The sequence below is a fragment of the Lissotriton vulgaris genome, chromosome 7 (genome assembly GCF_964263255.1).
Source record: "Lissotriton vulgaris chromosome 7, aLisVul1.2, whole genome shotgun sequence".
Classification (NCBI taxonomy): Eukaryota; Metazoa; Chordata; class Amphibia; order Caudata; family Salamandridae; genus Lissotriton; species Lissotriton vulgaris.
The window spans coordinates 1,186,000,120-1,186,024,508 of record NC_141695.1 but is presented as its reverse complement, the minus strand read 5'-3'; the positions used below and the strand labels follow the sequence as shown (position 1 = coordinate 1,186,024,508).

The 24,389-nt window shown below is 44.5% G+C and overlaps 1 protein-coding gene across 1 annotated transcript in view; it reads left to right on the top strand.

The window, feature by feature from the left end:
• Window positions 1-24,389, top strand: part of GRXCR2 (glutaredoxin and cysteine rich domain containing 2) — a 94,691-nt gene that overhangs the window by 38,786 nt on the left and 31,516 nt on the right. The window lies entirely within an intron of this gene.

The window sequence follows — 24,389 nt, the reverse complement described above, 5'->3', positions numbered from 1 at the left end:
AATATTGGGCGCAACCAAAGTTTGCACAAATCTAAAATATCTAAACAGTCCAACAGGATATGCACTAAATCCCCTTTTGTGCCAAACCTACATTTACAACACTCATTAGGGTCCAGCATTTTAGTTCTAATTTCCTTATTTGTTACCCATGTTTAATCCCGATGCGCAACCTTAAGATCTCTTGTCTAAACCACGGATTTGGTAGGGTGTCCAGATAAGGGAACCCGTTTTCCTTTGCCCATGCGTTCATCATGAACTCTACTGATCTTTTCTTGCTGAGATATTCCCTATCAGAGCTTCTAGTAGTTTCTTGTCCATTAGACTTAAGCTCTTGTTTTGCACCCTCTACCTTTAACGTATCATGGCATATGTCCACTTTTATATTCTCGCAGGCCTGTACTATTTTCTTCCTACACATTTTTGCCCAGTTTAAGTTACTTAATTGTATCTCTTTCCGACACCATTGTGCGACTTTTTGTCCTTTTTCATTTTCAAGTTGTTTCCAAAATCTAATTGCTGCTACTTGTGATTGTACCCCCCAAGCTGTTGTTCCTAATTCTGTTGTTATTGCTTGCACCATTGCTGAGGGGGGCAGGGATAAAAGGTTTTTCAGGCATCTTCCTTCAACTAAGTCCCAGTCTCCCTTACCGCTCAAATAAAGGATTTCTGTTCCATAGAGTACTTGTGATGGAATCATTGCACTGAAAGCCTTTAATAGTGGTCGATGAGACATATCCCCATGGTCACGGTTGAACATTTTTAAACCCGCGATTGATGTTTGTGCCTTCGCTTTTTGGGCTTCTAGGTGTGTATGCCAATTTAGAGTTCTGTCAAACCACACCCCTAGGTAGCGGTATTCGTTAACGGATTCTAATTTAAGATCACCTAAAAACCAATTAAACGTAGTCGTTTTTTTCCCGAAGCATAACATTTTTGTCTTGTCTAAATTTACAGTTAAAAATTTCTTTACACAGTATTCATTAAAAGCATTCAGCTTCCTTTGAAGGCCTCTTTCCGTTTGGTCCACTATTACAAGGTCGTCCGCGTATAAAAGACACAGCACCTTTTTACCATTCATTCTTGGGCTGGCACTACCCTCCACTTCAAGGCATTCTGGTAATTCTGATAGAAATATGGAAAATAGCTGGGGGACTAATACACAGCCTTGTCTTAAACCATTTTCAATGGGTATTTTTGGCGTTAATGACCCCTCGGTATCCCTAATTACTTGGGCCTAATTGCCTTGGTGTAATTCTTTTATTATTGTCAACAGGTCTTTTGGGATATTTTTGCTAGTTAGTGTTTCCCAGAGGCAGTCCCGATCCACTGAATCAAAGGCGGCTCGGAAGTCCACGAAAGAGCAAAGAAGACTGGTGGGGGAATTTCCACAGAAACAGAGTCTACGCCCCTCGAGGTGTTGGCGGAGTTCTCTCTTCAGTCAGAGAGCATCAGTGGTGTAGCTGACATCGATAGCTCCGACCCTCCCTACACCAGAGAATGTAAGATGCATGCCAAATCATCCCTCACACATTACCATCTCAATCACACACTCAGGAATGCACCAACTACAAAGTAAAAATGCAACTCCAGTACACATTTCCCAGCACACCCATCAATGCATCATGGAAGATGTAGTCACATGCATCATACAGTGAAGCAATGAGACACAGCAATATAGAATAAGTATAAGTAAATCAGTAAAGGCAAAATACGCTAGAGAGTACTTAGCTAATGCAAAATCAGATAACTTTATTCAGTGAACAATGTGGAGCAGAACACACAATTAAAATGTGCCTTTTGATTTACAGTACCACCTGAAACACAGGATGACAGTTCAGGAGCTGAGGAGGCAGCACATACAGAGGAGCAGGCAGGGCAAGAGCACACAGAGGAAACCACACTGACAACACCTGTCCTACAGAGACAGCGTAATATTGTGCCTCCACTCCCGCTGTTAAAGGCAGAACCACAGTCCATAGGGGATGATGCCCAGGCACACCAGGGCCAGCGTGCAGCACAGGCCCAGGAACAGCCCACTCAGCACCGTAGGGAGGAAACGTGTGAGACGCAGGCCAAGGGTGAGCACCAGCGCTGCTGCTGATGAGGAAGTGCCGGACTGGAAGGCAGCATGGTCAAGATACAGCACCTGCAAACAAAATCAATGCGGTCAATACACCAGCAGCTGGTCTATGTCAACCACAACCTGAGTGATATGAGGGAGAGCATCAGTGAAATGATGGGCACAATCAAAGAACTGTGTGCCACGATGAAGAGAGACCAGGTAGCCAGCCCCAGGGGGGACAACGTCTCTACAGCCATCTGGACTCCTACAGCAAGGTGGTCCACTGCCTGTGTACTGCCACTTCCCTACTGTCACGCGGCTCAGTAAGCATGCACGTTGAAATGACCCACTGCAGCCAGGATGTGGCCAAAGGCATGGTGCAGGTGACGACTGCCGCGGAACCGCTGCAGACAGCTACCACAGGTGGCACAGGACTCATGGGCTCAGGGGATAGTGAGGAGCTGCCAAGCAAAAGCAGCATCACCCCACCAGTTCCCGAACCCAGACGGCGCAGTGGAAGGCAGGTAACAACAGCTGATGAGTCAAGGGAGAGCAGTCAGCACCCTGAGCATGCACCAGCAGGCCGAACCCACAAAAAAAACTGGCATCACTGAGGAATGCCAATGGGTGAAGGAACTCATTGCATGTGGAGTTGTGTTTGGCCATCATACATGCACTGTGGGCATAACATGTGCAACATCTTGTGACACAAATCAAATCAAAATTCGCTTTATTCAATTCAAATTTTAAATCATAAAAGCATGATACAAGAAAAAGATACATCCTTTCTACAAAATATTTTAAAAACAATTAAAAAACATTATTAAAAAGACTTCAGCATCTTACTTCATCGTCCAGTTGCTCGCAATGTGGGGATGAGATATTACATTGTTTATCTAAATCTAACAACCCCTTTCATATATTTAGCTATACAATTGTTCAAGATTTCATCTTCTAACAGTTGTAATTTAATAAATGCAGCACGGCCTTTTCTCAGTCCTAGCTCTTTTTTAAAATTGGCAAAATCCATCATTTCCTTAACAATGTATAAAAAGTGCACAAAAACATAATGTTAATCGTGGTCTGTGAGGATATAAATTGTCACATGGGCAAGGGTCTAGGGGGCGTGACCAATCGTTCATGTTTGGAAATGTAACAATGCTATGTAAATTACCTAAGCGTAAGCGTGTCAATAACACCCTATCATAACTTCCCTTTATATTTAAGAGTAATGGTTGTATCCCTGGTTGTATCAGTAGCAATTGGTTCTCTCTAACAGTCGGTTTGTCATTATTAAGAGAGAATCTCAAATTCTCTAAAAAGTTCATGCAGATGGTCTTTAGTTCTTGCCTTCGAATGGTAGAGATGCTAACAGGGTTGTAGAAGTATTCAGGTTGTCCCAAGTTGACCACGAAATGCTTGACATAGTTAAGCCATGGGATACTTGAAACACGCTGTAGTCTCAGGCAATCTTCAATCACGTCCCTATTAAGCCATCTTGTGAAACACATAAAGTGTCTGTCAGGCTGTGTGACTGATATCTCCCTGCTGCTAAAGGATTAATAAAACACAGTTGTGCACAAAACGTTTTTTGCATTATGTCATCATTACTCACCTAGAAATAGTTTTGTGTTATCTCATCACCTCTCTGTCGGCCCGCAGCTGCCCCGGCACCACCTGCTGGTCTGCAACTTGGACCTCGGCCCTCATCCTCAGATGCATCTGTATCATTAAGTTTAACTGGAATGCCTTTTTATGTAGCTATGTTGTGGAGCATGGCACAAGTAGCCACAATTTTGTAGAAGGTCTCTGGGCTGTATTGTAGTGCTCCTCCACTTTTATGCAGGCAGTGGAACTGGCTCTTCAGTATCCCAAATGTCCTCTCAATTACACAGCGCATAGATTTGTGTGCTTGATTATATCTTCGCTCCCTTGTATTGGCTGGATTGGGGTACGGTGTTTGGATGAAGTCTCACACAGCATATGCACTGTCCCCTACAGGATGAATGACATAAGGTCTATCACTGTCCTCCCATTTCAGACCTTAACATTATGTTAGAATGTTAGACATGCATTTACCTAGCAGGTAGCCCTCACCAAAAGTGACCAGTGAGCTGTCTGTATAGCCCACTGTTTCTAAATATAAATGAGTTGTGTGTTCTGCCAGGGTATTTTGTAGCAATATTGTTGATGATATATTTGGCATTGCAAATGACCTGTATTTTTAGTGAATGATAATATTTGCGGTTCCTGAATACATACTCATTGTTTGATGGGGTGAGAGGGCTACATGGGTTTCATCTATGCAGCCAATGACGTGGGGAAACTAGGCAATCTGGTAGAAGTCGTGTTTTGTTTGCTGTAATGCCTGTTGTGTGCTGGGGAATTGGATGTGATGATGTAGCCTCTGTACCTTTGCATCGAGAAATACATTGAAGAAGCGCAACAGGCAACTCTGGGAGACCCCCCCCCCTGCCGCTGCTATCACCCCATGGAAACTCCCTGATGCAAGTAAGTGTAGTGAACACAGGATCTGCATATGGGCTTGAATTGTTTGGTTCCTGCATGTTGGGTGTTCCAGCAAGGGTTTTAGCTCATCTATCAAGTCCATAATAGTGGCTGAGTCCAGCCTATACTTCTCATGGATCTCATCGTCAGTCTGCTGAAACAGAGTGATACGCACTCCTTCTCTGTGCTGCAGCTCGAATTTGCATCCTCCGGGCTATCTCATACAGCGCAGCCATTGTGAAAGTCCCTGTTGCATTGTGGGCTTGTTTAAATAGGTTGCACCTGGTTACCACCTGCTTTGAGTTGGTGATAAAATCCATGTGCAAAATTGCGATTCACACGAATTCCCTTGCGAATTCGCAATTTGCAATTTTGCTATTAGCGATATTCGCGAAATGCGAGTCACAGATTGCGAGTTTGCAATGATTATTTGTCAATTTCGGGCCTCGCAAAATTGGTATTCGCAATTTTCGCAAATACCGGCTCTGGTACAATAGGGTGATTTTGGGCAAACTGTGGGTATTTATGGGATTATGCCCATTCTCACCCATGGTAAACTGCAAGTCTCCACATAAAGGTGGTAATTCTTGAAAACGTGTGGGCATCCATGGGATCATGCCCACTCCTGTTAAAATACCTGCCTTTGTACAATCATGATTATTCTTTTCAGCTTGTGGGCACCCATGGCATATCGGCCAACACTAGTAAAATGCTGTCCACAGCATGATATAGCATTTCTTAACATATTATGGGCATCCATGTTATGATGGTGCTGATCTCTGGCACATTGTAGGCCCTGACAGAATGCTGGTCATTCTTGACTTAGAATGTTCATACCGCGGTGCTCACCCACTGCATAATGAAAGTTCTACCAGCATGGAGCCAGTTCTTGGCATTTTCCAGTATGGAGCCAAATTTTGGCATATTCTCAGCATCCACTGCACATTGTTTTTATAACCCTTGCATAATGTTCCCCAGCATAAAAGTGTTCATTGCTGACATATTACATTATGGTAGTACTTCATTAGATATTGCGTGCATGAATGGCACATGGTACCCACACTTCCATGGCGCTAACGGTAACTTATTGCAGGCAATTCCATCCATATTATGTGTAGCCCTGGTATGACGGTGCCAAGTAACACATGTAAATACATTTGACTATATTCAATGTGTGGAGAGGTGTGGTGCACTGACCACGGCAGCTGACTTCAAAGCACAGGGTTCATGGTTTGATACCCGGCTCCGGCGGCAGCTCAGCCCTCCACCATGTGACTCTGGGCAATAGCTCACTTAATTTCCACGACCGACGGCCCCCAGCGCCTTGAGACCCGTAAGGGTGACTAGTCCATGCTTTACAAATACGGATTTACATTTAAATGTAAACGGGCTCAGAGGAGAGCGAAACCAGTGCAACTAAAGATTTGTAATGTGTGCATGCATAGCCAACCCAAAACCAAGGACCAATACCGAGTTGGAGAGAGAATTGGGCAAGACGAAAACTGCAGCATTTTTTAAGCTTGATATCCATTGAATTTGTTTCTTGTATTTCTTCATTTAAAATGAGATACGTAAAACCGCAAGGCATCCTAAGTTTGAGAAAATAAGAACACTAAATAAACAACTCGAATTTCATCTGTGACAATTTAAAAGCGCCAGAGATTTCCCAATTAAATAGGATTTAAAGAAATTATTTTGTTGGGTCTAAAATGTACCCTTGACCGGTGACATACCCCACTGCCTGCTGCTGCCATAATCATGGATTTAACCCCATAATTACAAACTGAAGTGATATCAGAATTCCGTGTTTTTTTTTAACCCAAGAGCACCCACCTTCTAGCCTTCATAATTCAAATGGCAATTGGAGCGGTCTGAGCGCCGCCTTCCCTTGGCCCCCTTGTAAGCAGGACCGGACTGGCCATAGCGGGCAACGGGCATTTCCCCGGTGGGCAGCTAGGGTGGCAGCCGATTTTCTGCCCATATGGGCCGTCCCTGTAACAAAATCGGTCGAAACCGGCCCTGGCAAACAGCTCGGCCGCTCCCAGGTGGGCTGGCCGAGCTCTTTGCCAGGGCCAGTTTTGGCTCCCAGTCCGGCCCTGCTTGTAAGTGCCTGAAAGGAGACCCTCACAGCCAGACAGACTTTCATGAAAAGTTAAAAGGTGATCGGGCCAACCCGCTCTCTCGCATAATCAGGAGCACAACCTCCACTCCACTTTGGACCCACTCCCGAACCAGCAGGGATGTTTGAGCCTGAATTACGGTTTGGCCCCAGGCAGAATGTTGTCAAATTCTCTTATGCGCCAGGCACAGTGTCAAGAAACTCTCTACTCGCAGTGTGGTTCTCTTCTGCTAGTGCTGTTTTCCCTCACTGGGGGTGCTGCACTTCTTTGAGGCAGGATGCAGCACATTCACACAGCAGAGTTGTGAGGATGCCGTCTAAATCACAAAAATCCCGAGGATGGGCTGGGGAAGAGGGCGTGAAAGGTCATTATTTTATCTTTTCTGTGTTTCTAGACGCTCTAACTTGCTGATGCTGGTATTTTTTTTATGGTAAATAGATCCTATTAGCAAGCTGGTATTCCAATGAGTGTTAATGTTATCCAATCAAGAGGAGATGCTGTCATTTGCATAGGAAAGGCTGTCTCTGCCCTTTCACTCACTGGGCTGTTTATACTTGACAGCCTACAAGAAAAAAACAAGGCAGAAAAGCAGGAAATACATTTTATTTTGTATTTCACATCCCCACTCTTTGGCACTACATCATAATATCATCCATATAATCCATTTTTTTCAGCCAGCAGCATGTTGTATTATGGGTAAGCATGGGCGAATTTTGCGAATCTCGCGTTCGCGAATTTTGCGGATTTGCGAACTCGCAATCCGCAATCCGCGAATTCTCGCGAATTTTTTTTTTTGTGTTTGCGCGGGTTTCTGCCAGTTCGCGAGGGTTTTGTACAATTTCGCAAACGCGAACTTACCTGTCGGGTCGCAAGTTTTGCGAACTTGTTGTTTCTATGTGTCCAGCCTGTTTGGGACACTCTTCTTCATCACTGCCACTCTCTGTCACCACTGCCACTCTCTGACTACTCATGCCACCCTCTGGCCCACCCATGCCACCCTCTGTTTCATCACAGCACCCTCTGGTTGTCCAGTGTACATTATTGTGGCAAAGCAAAGCACACCTTCCCTGCCTCAAGTGACCTGAATTAATTTGGGGCTGATTAATGTGTCACAGAATATTTTTTTAGCTGGCACCTGCTTCCTTAGTGCTTCTTGATTAGTGATCTTTTGCACTTGCTAAGTGCTTTCATTGTTGCAAAATTAGTTACAACACCTGCCCTGCCCCAACTGACAATAATGAATTAGGGGCTGATTAATGTGTCACTGGATTTGAACTTCCAGCCTGGCTCCTGCTTGTCTGCCTTAGCTGTAATTCAGGACCTTTGTGTAACTATTCTGAGGGTCAGAGCAGGGTCACATAATAGTTGCAAGTAGGCAACTGAACTCTGGAGGGGCCCCTCAGGAAGCACTACAGGAAATGGCTACTAATGATGAGCTTGAACTTTTGAACCTGGTAAGTAGTTTCAGTTTTGCTACGATCGTATTTCTGCAATTTAGCGCTTATTCGCGGGGCGCGAAGTTGAACTGGGAAGCCGCGAACTCACGCGAACAGTGCGAGCAAGCCATAAAATCCGCTGTTCGCGGATTTGCGGATTTTGCGGGAAATTCGCGAATCTCGCGGATTGCGAATTTACCGAAAATCCGCAAAATCCGCGAGCGGAACGGATTTTCCGCCCATGCTTAATTATGGGGCGTGTAGTTTTGCTTTTAGAAATGTCATTATGATCAGAACCAAAGCATGCAAAGTGGTATTGGCTAAAATGCCAACATTGGTGGAAGGTGCTATAGATGGCATGGGACCACTTGTCAGCTATCTTTTAAAATTTTACAAGGTTGCCTACTCCATTTGAAAAAATGTTTGTTTCAACCATAAAACTAAAATTAAACTCTCAACACATAATTTGTGAGGGTTCACTCTTTTACATACATCATGTATCAAAACAAGCATTGACAATGTGGATCGTTTTTTCTTATGTGGATGGAACATTTTGTACTGAGCTTCCAAATAAAGGTACGAGATAGACCTTCCCCAACACAAATAATAAGTTACGGACCGGTGGCAGCAGCAGCAGAAAGAACATCACACGATTCCCTCACACATGCATTACAGTTACCACACAGGTGGCGAACGCACTAAAGAGTGAGCGAGAGGCGTTCAAGGACTATTGTATAATTTTCATAAACAGTCATAAACATACAGGAATTACAAAACCCCTGCAAGAAACAGCCACGTCCCTTATGGATTTAGCATACATTCATGTACGCATATAGGATGAATCCTCATCTACTTCGTGTAGTATGCTTCATCAGTGGGTTCCATGTCTTGCACTGTAAATGTAAATGTGTTTGTATTTATATAGCGCCTTCTACCCAGAGGTCTCGTAGCGCTGTATTCATACCGCTGTGGAACCCTTCCTGGCTTTCCTGTGAGATGTCCACTCCTGGGCACCCCCAAGGTGAATGCAAACATAACAGGTGATGGACAGAATGTGGATCAATGTCACACATTCACCCCAGTCCAAAGATCTGGGCCCAAATCCATCGTTTCTTTGCACTCCACACCACCCTGGGTTAGACAATGGCGATATGCAAATCAGCTCTGACCCTGTGCCCCATGGGAACAGTCCAGTCCGAACTACAAAAGCCATGTCCTTCCCAGAACAGAATCAAGCATCCGAGGACCGGACCGGTTTCGAGGTAACACCTCTCATCAGCCCGGCTAGCTTGACTCCAGTGGTGTGGAGTGCCTGGGACCCACGTCTGAGCATCCCCAGCGCACTTATGGCGGTAAGGCATCCAAGCGCTGCTGGGGCCGTTGTGGCATGGGACGCATTCAAGAGTTCTATTGTTCACTGATTAAATAGACTGCGGGTTATTGAGTCCCCTAGTTTGGGTGAGGTTTTATCTCTCATGTCCACATTTATTTTCTCCCTTTGTTTAACTGTTAGACCTATATTAAAATTCTAAAGGGTGAGCACAAATACTTTTCCCTACAAAAACATAACAGTAGGCCAAGCAATGAACACTTCTCTTTTCCGTTGCTTTATTTTGTTTTTTAAACATTGCTCCTGTGGGGTCATGTTTGTTTCCCAGGAATATGGGTATACTGTATCAATTGTTGCGAAACAACCATGGCTACATAGGGCATGTTCACCAGCCTCAGAAGAGGAAAGATTGATGGGGCAGGCTTCGCAACAGGATATTGGCGAGGCTTTCACTATGCAGCTTGTTTCCCAGTAGTAGTTATTGTAATTGCAGCCTGCACTTTAACATAGACCGTGCCCATGCTGCCAAGCTACACTTGCAACTGACTGGCTGTGGGCAGCGGGAGTGCATTGGGCCTGAGATCGCAAGCTCTATGCCCAACACCAAAGCATCGCCTGCCTCCCTGCTGCTGATTCCCATTCTGCAGCCCCATTTGTGTTTCATCCTATCTGAAAAAGCAGTGTCATGGGGGATGAAGGGAACAACTTGTGACCTAGCCTGGACCTCCTGCTCTTCCGCAAATGTCAGTGTACGCCACTTTATAGGTGAGGTACTAACGTTTGCATAAAACCTGAATAGTGGATTGTTTCACTGTAGCAGCTTAGATCATATGCAGAAGAGGTGTGGCGCAGCGGCCAGCCGACTGGCGCTGGAATCTGGGGCTCACGGTTCGATCGGCGGCAGGTCAGCCCAGCACCAAATGATTCTGGGCAATAGCTCGCCTAATCTACCCGAGGGCCCCCAGCGCCGGGATACCACTTTGGAGGTAGCTATGCACATTACAAATGCTGATATTTATTTCATTTAATTTCATATCACTGCTCTGAGCGGCCTTTATTAAAATTAGTAGACAACACCCTTTCTTCTGTGACAATTTTATTAATAACTCAAGAGGCAAGCCAGTTGTCTTGCTTACTCCTATACAATCCTTTTATTTTTATAGATGGTACAACATTATGGTCTATTAAACCATAAAGAAGAGAGGTTGTTGTACAGTGTGCATCCTGAACTATTTGAAGGTTCTCTCAAATGTGGCGAGCAAGCAAATAGAGGCACATTGGAGAAAAGTAATTGCTTCGGTCACACTGATTAGACATAGTGCAATTCAATTCTTGGATGGATCTTGCATTTGTTCCCCCTTCCTGCCCTGAGTAAACTTTTATTAGTGATACAAGAGGCAAGTTTGTTGTTTATCTAATGACTCCTGTACAAGGTACATAATTTGTCATAGATGGAGCACTATTTATGTCTATTAAACAGTATACAAGAGAAGTTTTTATACCGTGCAAACCCTTATCTAAATTATTTCAAGTTGCTTTGATATTTGATGATCACTGAAAATGAAACTGATTGACAGTGAGGCAAGATGGCCGCTGATGGTCTGTAGTGAGCATCTCACTCCTCCTCACTTCCACAGCATTGAGGGTTTGAAATTGTCTCCCTGCACGGCGATGAGATCAGGTCTCTGGGGTCTCAAAAGTGGCAATACCAGCGGTTTGGTCATCTTACCGTGGCGGCAGTATACCGGCGAGTATATAAAAACTGTTTTTCTGCGAGCCCGCAGAAGGATTACAGCTCTTATCGCGCTGGCTCATAAAGGGGCTTTCATCATGCCACCACGCGCAAACAAAGTAAATGATGCTAAAGATCTGGCTGCGCCGAAAGACCCCCGTGGCAAAGACAAGAATGAGACTAAATCATTAACCGGCTCTGTTGTGCAGCGGGGTAATACAACTAGCTCCACGAAAAGGACCTTGGGGAAAAAGACGGGCGAGACGCGGGTTAGCAATGATGTGGTGCCTACCCCTGGCGTCCCCTGTGACAATGTCCCCCTTCCATCTACACAGAACAAAGCAAAATTAAAAGAGAATACGATTCGGCAGCCCACAGTGGTAGAGAGCTTTGCAACCAAACCTGCGGAGATTGTTGAGGCTGCAGTCGGCAGCGCGAGGAGCGGCGAGAAGGAGCTCAACCCGCAGAACGTCCTCGAGGACGCGGACACGCCGGTAACTAGGCAACCGGAGCAGGCGCTAGCGCTGGGACAGAAGCCGGAGCAAGGGATGGAGCGCGGAGCAGGGGATGCTGCGGAGACTACTGCCCCAACTGAGAAACCGACGGGAGGAGCGCCAGGGGCCAACATCGACACTGGCACTGTGACTGGCACTGTGGGTAAAATGACTTCTGGTGATAGAATCTGTGTACAGGGCGGAGGTGGAGGCTGAGATGGAGGCAGTTTGGGCATCCTGAGTGTACATCGCAATTCCCCCACAACAAAACCCAGGGTGAGTCAACGGGCTCTGAATGGGCAGATGGGGGACAAGTTGGAGGAGGTGAAATGAGCACCTGGGGGGAGTAACCCGGCTCTGGCAGCCCTACAACAAGAGATTAACCTAGCCAGACACTGCGAGAATGGGGCCGGTGGCGGGGCTGCCTCGCCAGATCGCTTTTACTCGGTTAATGAAGACTCAGATTCAGTGGGCACGGATGAGGGGAGCACAGGAGAGACCACTGACTCAGGGAGCAGCTCCACTGCTCCAAAATGCACTAAAAAAAACGCAGGTCCAGGAGGAAACCTAATCCCTCAGGCAGCCCCTCAGACCCCTCCAAAAAGTTATTATGGGATTACTCAGCCACTTCACAGACCTATCAAGATATGGACAGTTTTCCACTCCTACCCGGGGGACAGGCCTCACCCCCTTTGTCACCTCAACCAGTCTCAATGGACTTGCTATTCAGTACCCTCAAATCCATGCAAAGCGAGGCTAGGGTTGAAATCTGCAGGGCAAGGCAGAGGGCAAAAATAATACAGAACACCCTAAGAAAGACGAATAAACTTTATAACGAGGTCGCAGAGTGGGTCACTCAAGTAGAAGAAAGTACGGGGAAGCTGGAGGATTATTTCAGTAGCTTCCATACCTTTAAACAAGAACAACAGAAAGTGGCGGAGGATGTGCAGTGGAAGATGGAAGATTATGAAAATCGTCAACGCCGCAATAACATTAGACTACAGGGTGTGGCTGAAGGGCTGGAAGGACATGATGCCAGGTTGTTTGTGGTGAACCTATTGAGAGGGGCCTTTCCGGAGCTATCTTCTTGGCAGTGGGAGGTCGAAATCCAGAGGGCACATCACTTTCCCCTTACAATTAAGAGAGGGCAGAGCGGGTCTCAAGAGGGTAGACCCAGAGCTATTCTCATTTTTGTAGGCAACTTTCTGCTGAGACAATTAATCTTAGAGAACGCAAAGCTGGAGGCTAAGCGATCTTTTAATAATGTTACTTTTTTTGCCAGGTCCGACTTCTGCCATGTTACAGTGGAACGTAGGTGGAGACTGAGGCAGCTAATCGCCCCCTACAGGCCCTTGGATCAGAAGCTTATTTGTTATACCCAACCAAACTGAAGGTGATCACCAAAGGGCAGACGAAAATGTTTTTTTCTGACATTAAGGCAAAGGAATACATGGTGGAGGTGCTGGGATATAGGGAAGGGGGTCGATGAGAATAACATCACTTTAAAGGTCTAGTAGTAGCGTCTCATCGCAGGGGATACAGGGCTTGCAACGCTAGACTTCAAGGAGAGGATTCTGGTCTTTAGTACTTAAGGGAGGGAGGAGGAGGCGACAGCTACATTCTAAAGCGACCACACATAGGTCATGCCTGACCAATTTTCCCGTAAAGGGGGGGGGGTACAGGGGGGGAAGGGGACAGGGGAGAGGGGGGTAAGGGGGCAAGGGGGAGGGGAGAGGGGGTCGCACAGCACATACAGAACAGCACTTTCTCTTTTTGTTTAAATGAAAATCTAGTAAAGAAGTTAGAACAACCTTTTGATGCATTTTAATGTCTTGTCGAATTGCTTCAATCAATGTTTGCATGTTGAATGATGTTCAGAAAAGGCTTCGGGTGTCTGCTTTATTGAAAACAATGAAATTGGATTTCGTATGTATACAAGAAACACATGTTGAGGGAGGGAAGGGATTCCTGCTGGAGCAACTAGGGTTTACATTATTAGCTCACACAAAGCAAGTCTCTAAAACAAGAGGAGTAGCTATACTGGGTAAAGGGACGGATTGTTTAGTAACTAGGAAGGATGAGGATCAGTGGGGTAGGTGGGTTATAGCGGAATTAGTATGCAAGGGGGAGAAGTTTACTCTGGTCTAGAAACATGGCTCCACAGAGGACGATCCTGACATATTTGAATATCTAGACATGGAATTAGCCAGATGGCCTGAACCAATTATATGCTGTGGCGATTTTAACATTAATAGCTCCTCAGGCTCCGAGATTCAAACAGGGCAGGGGTATACTGGTCGGAAGAAGAGATCATTTCGTGCTCTAGCAGCTATGGTGCAACATAACGCATAGACAGATCTCTGGGCCAAACTGCACCCACAGCTGGATGGTAGTACATTCTTCTCAGCTCCTAACAAAATTCTCGTAAGATTAGATTATTTTTTAATTTCTAATTCTTTACTATCCAGATCCCAAATTGAGAAACTCCCCCGAATAATATCGGACCACAACCCCTTGATTTTATCTATTAACCTAGTGGGGGCAGCTGTCAAGCAAAACATCTGGACATTCGAGAGAGCCCTTCTGAAAGATAGTGGATATATTAATTACATGAATAATTGGATAAGGGAATTCTGAATTATCAATAGAGGCAGCACAGCCTCAGGTAATGCCTGGGATGTATTCAAGGCAGGAGCCCGAGGGGAGACACTAAGCTATTCAATCCATAAGCAGAAATCCGAGAGGATCAGAGTGGAGGAAATAGGGAGAACATTAACTAAGGCAGAGGAAGAGCTGAACCTACTAATCCAGCAGGGTATGCCCTTGGAGCAGCAACTATTAAAAATGATCTCATTAAAAGCTGGTGCAATAAAAGGCATTGCTAGTAAGACTGCAGCCAACTATTTAGCCAAGAAAGAACAATCCTTCTAACTGAGCGAGAGGGTTGGACATATCTTAGCAATCTGCACTCGACAGCAAGCTGTAGCAGGAGACATTAAGGGTATCTTGGATAGTCAAGGAAATATGGTATCCGAACCGGAGGGCGTACGAGAGGTGTTTAGACAATTTTATACAGATCTCTATGGCGCAGAAGAGGGTAGAGGAGTTACAGAAATAAAGGATTATCTTAATCACAATTTAGCTCTGGAGCTGCTAGAGGAAGAGAAGGTAATTTTAGAATCCCCAATTAATCTTGAGGAGGTGGCCTCAGCACTAGCGGATCTCCCTTCAGCTAAAGCAGCAGGCCCGGACCAGATCCCCGTTGAGTTTTATAAGGTATTCCCGAAAGTCCTTATTACGGAGTTGCTAAATACGGTTACACAGGACCAGCAGGGGCACTCAATCCCAAGCTCATGGGGAGGGGCTGAAGTTATAGTTATTCTAAAAAAAGGTAAGGTATCCACAGCTCCGGGGTCATACAGGCCCATCACCTTAATGAACTCAGATGCAAAGATTTATTCCAAAGTTTTAGCGAAAAGACTAGCTAGAGTGATTGAGGCATGGTTAGTTCCACACAGCACGGGTTCATTCCAGGAAAGGGCACCACTCAGCACATTAGGCAGGTCATTACTTTGTTTGATGCCACCGGAGTACCAGAGGACCCTATCGCAGCTTTATTTTTAGATGCAGAAAATGCGTTTGACAGGGTCTCTTGGGACTACCTCTGGGAGGTAATGAGATGGTATGGCTTAGGCGAAGGCTATATTCGAGCGATTCAAGCACTATATAGGGAACCGACAGCCCGGATTAGGATCAATAGGGGACTTACCTCGCTGGTGCAGATCAATAGGGGGACCAGGTAGGGCTGCCCTTCGTCACCTCTGTTGTTTGCGCTCTATATGGATTCCTTACTGCGTAAATTAGAAGGTAACCTAAATATCCCAGCAGTAAGCATAAATGGCAGGCAATTTAAAGCACTAGCCTACGCGGACGATGTGGCAATTGTCACTCCCAATCCCGCCCTAGCCATCGGTGAAGTAGAACTGGAAGCACAAAGATTTGGAGAAATTTCAGGATATAGGCTCAATAGTAACAAGACTCAGATAGTTAAACACCCTTATGTTGTGTGCAATGACTCCCGTGTAGTCAACGCTGCAGTTTACTTGGAGGTGTAGATCTCGCAGACCTAGATACGGTAGTTGAACGGAATATGGCACCCCTAATGTCTAAAGTTAGTGTGGATCTAGTGAGAATGAATAATCTCCACTTATCTCTGGTAGGTCGCACAAATATAATTAAAATGCTAATTCTACCTAAGTTTTTATATTTCTTTAGGGCAATACCCTTATTATTTGAGGCTAATTGGTTTAACAAATTGGAGTCACTCTTGAATAAATGTATTAGGTCGCACGGAAAAACCAGGAGGGCGTATAGTTTTATCACTCCCCCTAGGGCTAGAGGACATTGGGGGCCCCTGACTTTAGACTTTATTATTGGGCAGCAGCACTGCAGTATATGCAAGGGTTGGTGGGAGGCGGTGGGATAGATCCTAAAATGACATCCACTTCTAATGAAGTTTAAGCAACCATTCTTGGTACGGACACAGAGAATTCCTTTCTTAGCTGCACCGACTACTCCTACTTCAAAAGGACAAGGTTCAAGACTGTCTGGGCCGCCCACAATGTCTGGACTGCCTTTTTAAAGACATTCGGCCTGGGGAGGTTCAATAGATATATGCGGCTTTATAAAAATTTAACTCTACCTCCATTGATATTCGCTGACTCAACTATGGCAGATTGGGCTAGTAAGGGGATCATGAAGATAGGGGACCTGTTGGGACCGGACAGGGTTTTACTTCAATTCTCAAGTCTAGAGGCTAAATTTCACATAAATAGGAGGAGTTTCTTTAAATACCTCCAGGTACGGAGTTATTTAAGTAACAGGAAGGGAGGGGCTGCAGGGTTTGCTAAAAACGACATCTTGGATGCCCTAGAAAGGGGTGGGGAGTGCTCAATCCGTAGCTTTTATGCAGCCCTGGCAGCGGTTAAACCAGATGATCTGGGAAAGCATGGAGACAAGTGGGCAAATAAACTTGACATCGATGCAGGCTGCTTTCAAGACTCTCTAGATCTAGGGTGCTCAGTACTATGCTCCGCCTCTCTACAAGCTCAGCACTACAAGACATTAAACTCTCTCTATTTCACCCCGGCATGAATAGCCCAGTGGGGAGGAACCTCAGTGACCACTTGCTCACGATGCAATGCACCAGAGGCAGACATTATATACATATTTGCTACTTGCCCTCAACTCCACACACTTATTAAAGACATTGAAGGTTTCTGGTCCGTTCGCTTGGGCTTAACACCACCCTTACACCACCTCTGATATTACTTGGCGTTAGTACAGATTCGCATAGTATGTATGGGGAATTTTTGTTTGTTGCCATGGCAGTTTTGAGACTCGCGATAGCTAGGACTTGGTTGGACAAAATGCCACTGGATATGCAACAGTGGCTGGCTACCCTCCTGGCGGTTTATAACTTAGAAAAAGGCATATACGCTAGAAGGGTTAGGAGGGCAAGGGTGTTAGGGAAGAAAATCTGGGAACCGATACGAACCTGGAAGGAGGGTATGTCTGGGAGTTGAATACATAGATTAGTACATTGTTTTTTTTGTTGTTTTTTGTTGTTTTTTCCTGGTTGGTATCTGTGTTATTTATAAGAGCCCGCAATAAGTAGTTCTTAGTCTATGCTTTTTTTGTTGTATTTTGCATTTACAGCTACATATTGGTGTTTAGTTTAATTTTGTGCTGTGATTTTCTGATTTTCTTTTTTCTTACTGTACTGTACTGTGCTGTGCTTATGTGTGAAAAATCAATAATATATATATATATATAAAAAAAAAAGAAAATGAAGCAGATTGAAGAAAATGAATTGCCCTGTGTCACACAGTTAGTCAAGCTGGGAAGTTGTGATTGAAAGCAGGGTCTTTTGGTCACGACCCAGCACCTAGATTTTCCCTGGGTTCAATAAAAGTTTCTGACTGGCCAGGGCATGTTATGCAAGTGCAGTCAATATGGTATATGTTTTTCATAAGATGGGGAAACAGCACTGGAAACAGCCCTGTTCAAATAACTGCTCACCTTGGGCAGAAACAGTGCAAGCATCTGCTCTTCAGAGGACAGGTACAGCTACGATAGTATTAGCATAAGCATACGCAGTTACCAAATGGCTTACAGCAGTGCAAGCTTTAGTCCTCACAGAAACAGCAATGCAAGCTTCCTGTCTCTCAAAAGGCAATAAGTGCAGTCCTTCATTGCCTTAGAAGGGACCCAGCACTGCAGAGTTGGACAAGCTTTCATCACTCACAGAACATGATCGGTTAAGGCATGAGTGATATGTAGGTTACAGACAGATGTCTGGACCAGGTGCTTAACTCACTGAGAGGAATGTACAGGTGGATGAGTGAATGAATATGCAAGCTCTGACACCATTCTCGCTTAAGTGATGTGCCAAGTCCGCTAAGTAATGGACAGCCTGGTAGGGAATATGCACAGGGCAGCTCCCTGTCTCTGTCTTGATCTGATCCCCGATCCACGGCGCTCAGACCAATCACAATGCTGCAGGGAAGCCTGTGTGCCCGGGAGCTTCTACAGCTTCTGCCGGACTGGAGTCAGGAAGAGCAGAGAGCGACGCGGCCAGCGGAGAAAAGGTAAGTGCGGTTTAAAAATATATATATTTTCAACCGCCCCCCCCCCCCCTAGTCGTCTCCCCTTGCAACACTCCCATTCCCTACTAGCATTCCCTACTGCATGTCAGCACTGTGAAAATCCTGCTGCTGTCACTTTGAAACCTGCTTTTATTGATTTTTTCCCACATATTGAGAAATTGCAGTTATCTAGTAGGTCACCGCATTTTCGGAACAGGCTCTCCACATCCTAAGTAACTATGCTATAAACAGGTACACAGATGGCAACTTCTTCGGAAAGGTTGAAATACGCGTGCATCAGGCTGTATGCAATCCCGCCTCGGTGCGGCACCTGTTCAAAATGCTGAGGGCTGCCAGTGCTTTCCCTACATTTATTTTCGTTCCTGAAACGTTTTGTGTTCGACATAGTCAAGTTGCACACAGGGTTCATATGTTTTTTTGGCGAAGCGGTCTCCTGGTTGACAAACACGTGCAGTTTTGTAGGCCTGCTACAGCAGAATAGTGCTATTTTAGACTTGTCAACAGTGCCACCCTCTGGGCTTTGGTGGAATTTCAAGGAAGCAAGTAAATGAGGTCAGTTATTAATTGCTCTGCTTTACGCATGTTCTACATAAAGCCTTTGGCTAGTTCAGGGATCATCGATCGAGACACTGTGGACACAGAACTGGAAAAACAAAAGTCCATTTTTATAAGTCACGCAGAGTGTGTGGTGTGTCACGTGCATTCTTCAGTGTACTCGGATATTACCTTCTTTTAATAGAGCAGATTATACCGTTTCTAAGTGGATCAAAACACTGAGTTAGTATTGCCCAAAATAATGGCACACTGTAAGAAACTGAAGCACGCCCACAATTAAACCTTTGTTATTTTATAGTTTTATATTCTTTGGAACGTGTCCTTCGATTATAATTCTGTTTTGAGGGATTTGAACTACATGGAACTCAAACGTTAAGAACAATATATCAATGTAGCATTTAATTTTTCCAACAGTTTTTCTCAACTAAATTACTGAAGGGGACCATTTTATCCATGATTGTGGGGCTTGACTGCCTCTCTTTGGTTTCCTGTATGCCCTTCTCCAATATGGCAACTCACCAGACAACATATACAACAGATTTTCTAATGCCACTAATCCACTTTAACTCCAGTCAATAAGAGTTCCCTGGACCCATAAATGACCCTACACCAACAACACACAATAAACACACCTGAAGTTCACAGGCGTATCAATGCTCAAAGCCATATGGCTGGTAATAAACTTGTAGGCTAAATTCAGTTCAGAGGTCTTTAACGTGGATCTCATTATGGTGGAATAACATTTTATACCTTCCCTCAAAGCCATTTCAGTTGTTGTGGCCTTCAAAAGACTGATAAGCAGATACATTTAACTCGAGTGCACGTCAACAGTGACATTCACCATGAGCTAATGTGCCATTATTGAAAGCTGAGACCTCATAAATGCACACAAATCTCCTGGCCAGGACAGATTGTACTCCATTGAAACTGCAGGTCGCAGATTACGTTCCTGATAAGCTAGTTCCATGGACAATGCACATGCTGTGAAGATCTGCATGTATTGCGCACGGCATCTATTTGAATCTCTGCGGGGCTGACTGAGACTTTAGTTCTTCTGAGTGATAAAATGAATCCTACTAGTGCGGTGGGCTTAAAAATGAATCATATCTTGTATTTTATTCACAGGTAAGTTGAGTCAGTGGGGAGAGCTGGGTCTGTTTCTCAAACTTCTACGTAATTCTACATGAGAACGGCGAGTGACAAGACGTTTTTTCGTTTTACGACGGCTCTTCCTTCATATGCATATTTTCCATGTGTAACAAATATAGAAATACAACTCATATCAAGAAGATTGAAATGGCATTAGCTCCTAAAAAGCTGCTCTGATCCCAGGCAGGGAGTTCGGTGATTGAGTCCTAGGCTACCAGGCCTTATAATGTATGACTAATGCATTCAGTGCTGTGATGCATCACCACACTGAAATGCGCTAGACTAACATCCTGGGGCCCTGATGCGTGGTACTTGTCAGGACTGTTTGACGCCCTCCCCCTTTTGCCGCCCTAGGTGACCGCCTAGTCTTGCATAATGGCGGATGTATGACGTTATAACGCATACCATTACAACTACCTACCATTACAACGCGACCATTACAACGCATACCATTACAACGCATAGCGCTTAGAGGTGCTGGATAGTGGTAAGTATAATTTACTATTCCAACTCCAGTCCCCATGGACACTAGGGAAGGTGTTGGATAGTAAATTAAACTTATTCCCTATCCTAGAGCGCCCCCCAGCGCAATGCGTTGTAATGGTATGCGTCGTAATGGTCGCGTTGTAATGGTAGGTAGTTGTAAAAGTTGCGTTGTAACGGTTGTATACCCATAATGGCAGAAACTTCCCTGCTACTAAGCTGGGTCAAAATAAATATCTATAATTAAGGAGCAAGACACAATTTTCTTTTGTGTCTTATATAATGGCCATTTGATGCAAATGTCTTTAACTGGTCCTGTAAAGATGTGGGAATCTTGACCCCCTTTACAGTTCTAGGATGGTAAATGTCTGGACTTAAAGTGGACCACTGATGCTGTGTTTGCTTGCATTTCGTATTGCCTGGCGGCGAGTCATTTTGGGTAGTGGCCAGTGAGGTTAAAACAGAACTCATTTTTTATTTAGTGAAGGACTGGATAGTTAGTGGTATCTTCTGTAAAGGATCTTTGTGGAACATTCAGTGCAAGAATGTGTATGCTGAAGAACACTGCTGTTTGTTCTGTTCTGTTGGAGTTTATCATTGGCTGTTACTGGGTTATGGGGTCATCTGTGTGAGAGCCATCTTTGACAATTATGCTTTTGACATGCAGTGTGCTTGCAGGTGTGGCAAATGTAAGGTGACTTCTTCTAAAACTGTTTGATGTGTTGATTGGTCAGTAGATACAGATGCGTTGTTGTGGCAAATGCTTAAAGCACCATACGGTTGGTAGCTTTGTTGCGTGGATGTGCTGCTGGCACTGCTTAAAGCCGAATAGTTGGCAAAGCGTCTGCCTGCAGCAAGGAGAAGTGGTAAGTCTGCCAGCCGAAGTGACAAGGAGAGCGAGCTGGAAGGAAGTTGCATTGCACCAGCGATCTTCAGGGACACTGTACTGGAGACATGTTGGCATCTTGGGCAGAGGTACTTTTCTTTTGGACGTTTGCCAAGCACATGAGCATGTCCACTTCAGTATGCTAGTATTGCCGTGTTTGTGATTTTGGTGCTGGGCTGTACAGTAACTTGCTGTTAAGGTTTCTGGCTATGTTTCAGGATTACATTTTCATGAGGGATCGCATCAGTTGTTTGTAGCCGCTGATTTTTATAACAAGATTACTGTTATCAGCAAGTGTATTTTGGATTTGACTTGAGTAGCCTCATGAAGTAATAACTAGAATTAGCAAGTGAACAAAGAGGTAATGTTTTGATTACTTACCAATACTTCCATTAATCTCAGTCCATTCGCTCTAGCCTTTAAGATGGATGGTTTGCACAGACAGGCCATTTTTCGGGAGCTAGAAGACAATATAGGATGTGACAGGAATGAGAAAGTGGAGGTACAGAGCGCTCTCCGCGGTATCTCTGTCTGCGTGTATGTGTGTGTGTATATATATATATATATATTACTCTAAGTGCCGATCCAGAATCAGAATCGGATTCTGACCGCCGCAAACAGGAACAGGCGGGAGGAGCCCCGAAACCATCTCCTGGCCAGGAAATTACTTTTTTATGTCAGGAAAGACTCAAAACGTTAAGGTCCCACACACAAAGAGAACAAGGAAACAGCGGGCCAACTACCGATGACGCCAGAGGTGGGGGGCGGCAAAGAGGAGGATACCAAAAGAGGAAAAGAGGCGGAAGGGGACGGGGATCTGTCACCCAACAGGATTAGTAAACGCCACTAGTCGAACAATTGTCAATTTAACATCATTAAAATTGACAACGAAAGAAGAGGAAATCCTCAAATTGGGACTCACTTATGCGGCACCTTGCAATTTCAATTATCCAGCAACAAGATGCAATATTTACAAGGCAGTAAGAAAACTTAAACTTCGAAAATTCTACACTATGAAGGAAAATTCTGAAGATACACAACATAATGCACCCACTAGTAATAATAACAATACCAATGCATCACAAGGTACACGTATTATTACAGAACTATGGGAAACTGACGGAGAAGGTTATGAGAATACATGTGGTACGAACATGAAAACAAATGAGATTGACCAATGGGGGAACAGAACCTCATTAAACACCCAATTTAGGCCACCCTCAACCTTTTACCCTATCCTACCAGGTGACAACCTTGATATATTTCATGAGAATGTGGTTGCAGATTTAAAAGAACTTCAATGTGTATGGGCAAAAATAAAAGACAATTTGACAGCCAATCCCAGCAATATACAGCACTCACCAATAGATTGAGAAAGGAGAATGATCTAGTTGTGAGGAACTGTGATAAAGGTGGGAATGTAGTCCTAATGACCAAAACTGACTATGACAAGGAAGGATACATTCAGCTGAATGACCGAACTTGTTATGAACGCATTCATACTCAAGTATTGATGACCATCAAAGAAGAATACCATCGCAAACTGTCAAAGTGGAGATCTTCTAAATTAATCACCAAGGCTGAATTTAAATACCTCAGAAATGACAACCCCATCACACCAATATTGTACTTTATACTTAAAGTACACAAGGACCCCTTGCACCCACCGAGAAGACCTATCATCTCTGCCAGAGGCAGTCTCATGGAACATACTTCTGTTTATATAGACTATTTTTTACAGGGGTATGTGCAACAACTTGGGTCATATGTTCAAGACACAGGGGACTTTTTATTGAAAATCAAGGATGTGGAATGGGTTACTGGGGATTGCTAATCGCCCTTGATGTATCATCACTTTATACAAGTATAGCTCACAGTGATGGCTTGAATGCAGTTCAACACTACCTATCTAGAAGGGGCCCTGAATGTAATGAACACAATGCAATGCTTCTATAAATGTTAGAATTTTGTTTGGTCAACAATGTTTTCCTGTTCAACCAGCAATTATACCCCCAACTACAGGGAGTAGCAATGGGGGCCAGCTTCTCCCCAAGCTTCGCATGTTTACACATGGGGGCTTGGGAGGAGCTGGTCCTTGGCTTTGAATACCAACACAACATTCACAACAACTTGGTGGCATGGTTTTGTTTTATTGACGACTTGTTGGTGATTTGGAGGGGTAGTCAGGATGATGCACTTAAGTTCATCCATGACATCAATGAAAACAAATTGAATTTAAAGTTCACAGCTACCCTTAGTCAGGAGAAGGTCACATTCCTTGACACTGAACTCTATATTAATAATGGACACCTAGAATCCAGAATTTTCCGCAAGGTGACTGCTGGTAATAGCATTCTTCATGCTGCAAGTGCACATCCGGCACATTTGGTTTCCAGCATCCCTTATGGGGAAATGCTACGACTACGACGAGTCTGTAGCAACTCTGTAGATTTAGAGAAGGCCCAGGGGGAAAGCGAATTGCGCTTTCTTGAGCGAGGATATTCGAGCCAATTAATAAAAAGGGCCAAACAAAAATCCATGGTATTATCTAGGGAAGAACTCCTGGTGAAGAAATCTGATCGACAGACAATATCTACTAGTGATACACAGAATGTAGGGAAGAAGGGAGCTAGTTGTTTCCGAATAATAACAGGATACAACAAACAACATCGGCAAGTGCGCAGGATCATTGATAGACACTGGCCATTGGTGATGAAGGACAATATCATTGGTAAAGATGTCCCCAAAAGAGTATCCCTCACCTTTAGCAAAGCTCCATCCTTACGTGATCACATAGTGGTAACAAACCCTGAACCCTTTGTAAAATCTTCATGGTGGCAGGAAAATAAAGGCTTTTATAAATGCAAAACCTGTAAGGCCTGCCTCCATGGGGTAAACACAAAAACTTACAAAGGTGGCTTTTCAGATATTCAACATCAGATCACACAGGTCCTTACCTGCAAAAC